General features: G+C 49.7%; 1 non-coding gene across 1 annotated transcript; it reads right to left on the bottom strand.

Annotated features, from left to right (window-relative positions):
* Positions 1 to 594: 594 nt before the first annotated feature.
* LOC119470080 lies at positions 595 to 733 on the bottom strand. Its single transcript, XR_005198955.1, has one exon. It is a non-coding gene; the product is annotated as a U4 spliceosomal RNA (small nuclear RNA).
* Between the last annotated feature and the right edge of the window lie 1,240 nt (positions 734 to 1,973).

The raw sequence follows: 1,973 nt of genomic DNA, 5'->3' as shown, positions 1-1,973 counted from the left end.
GAAAGGCTGCACAACCTGCAAAGTCCCATGTGGGCAGGGCATCTTCCTGCAGTGACAACCGCTGTGTCTGGACTCTGCTGTGGTTTTTGGCTAATGTTGGGGGCAAGATGTTTTCGAAGGGGGCACTGGGGTGGTGGAAAACGTCCCAATTCCAGGAACTGAAAGCAACAACAAGAAGCTAGCTTATTATGTAGGGAGGTTCTATTGACAAGAGAGGCCTTTCCGCCTCCCAGGGGTCCAGCGGCTGCAGCCTTGAGAGCAGCAATTCAGCCTCTTGCAGCCTGAGCAGGAGTGGGGGAAGCAGTTGCGGAGTCGGTCCACCAGGTGGCAGCACAGAGAGCAGCAGTGGCCGGTCCAGGAAGACCTCACCCACCGCGGCCAAGGGCCATGGGGAGCCACTGCGGCCCAGGGGAAGGGGGCCTGTGCCGCAGGGTACCAGCTCTGTTTGGTGAGTAAATGCGGCGTGAAGGGTAGTTTTATTTTTATCCGGGTTGTTACTCATGTCCTTGGTCATGAAGGGCCTGGAGAAATAAAGTTATACTCAAAACTTGTTAAGATTTGTCTCATTTTCTTTTTCTTTTTCTTTTTATTCAGTCTCCGTAGAGTCTGTCAAAAATTGCCAATGCTGACTATATTTCAAGTCGTCATGGCAGGGTATTGGGAAAAGGTTTTCAATTAGCAATAATTGCGCCTCGGATAAACCTCATTGGCTACACTGCCGCTGCGCAAAGCTAGGATTTGTTTTAATAAATGAAAACATAATGAGTTAGTTGGCAAAGATCATTTCTGTCCGGGTAAATTCGGGTTGAAAAATATAATGGGGGTTCAGAGGTCACTTTTTTTTAGACAGTGTTCTCGCTCTGTCACTCAGCTGGAGTGCAGTGGTATGATCATAGTTCACTATGATTGTTACTGTTGGGGCTCCCTGTAGCCCCAACCTCCCAGGCTCAAGGGATCTTCCTGCCTCAGCCTCCCAAGTAGCTGGGGCTACCGATGTGCACCACCACACCTAGCTAATTTTTTTTATTATTATTTGTAGAGATGGCATCTCGCCATATTGCCCAGGCTGGTCTTGAACTCCGGGCCTCAAGTGATCCTCCCACCTCGGCCTCCCAAAGTGCTGGGATTACAAGACTGAGCCACTGTGCACAGCCCACAAATCACTTTGAAAGAAAGTAAGGTTGCTGGTTTCGCCTCCCTTGGGTTCAGCTGAGGCTTTGTTTGGCCCAGTCTGAGCAGAGCGATTTCTTCCTTTTTTTGTCCTGAGTGGCTCTGGCCTGTGAAGAGGATCCATCCACAGCTTGAGCTGCCTCCCTGTTGCTCCCCACCTCTGGTTCCCCCCGAGATGAACCCTGCCTCGGAGAGAAGAGGGAGAGAAGGAAGAAGCCCCACTGCCCACTGTTGGCCCACTGTGGAGAGGCTGCTACTGCAGCCGCGAGCTCTGGCGGGAGGGAGGCGGTGACCCTAGACAAGGAGAGTCTTCCCAGGGAGACGCTGGGAGGGGCTAACTAAAGCCACGCAGGGTAGGAAGCAACTTCTCCCCAAGCCACAGTCAAATGGCAGCCTCAGTTGTGCAGCCTCCTTCAATGGCGCCATCTCCCCCAGCCTCACCTTCTGGCCCTACGCCAGCTTGCCGTGCCTGTATCATCAGCTGCCACTCTCCAAAAGAAGAAAACTACTTATTGAGCGGAAGCAAATGCTACTGATAATTTAACACATACTGTACCCCACACCGTCACACATATAGCAATGCATTTAGTTCTCACAACAAATCTATGAGAATATCATACCCATTTACCAGATGAGTAAATTGAGTCACCTCGTTTCTAATTCACATTGAGTGACTCCAAAGACTTTTTTTTTTTTTCACACCAGTATGTAAGTCATCATTCTATCATTTTATGTGTTGTACCCTCTGGGGACTGTTTGCATTTTTTAAAAAGGATCCTGAAAGGGATAAGACTAAAGATGAA

Source organism: Cebus imitator, unplaced genomic scaffold (genome assembly GCF_001604975.1).
Source record: "Cebus imitator isolate Cc_AM_T3 unplaced genomic scaffold, Cebus_imitator-1.0 Scaffold21, whole genome shotgun sequence".
Classification (NCBI taxonomy): domain Eukaryota; kingdom Metazoa; phylum Chordata; class Mammalia; order Primates; family Cebidae; genus Cebus; species Cebus imitator.
The sequence above is the reverse complement of the archived record's forward strand: the minus strand, read 5'-3'. Positions and strand labels throughout refer to the sequence as shown.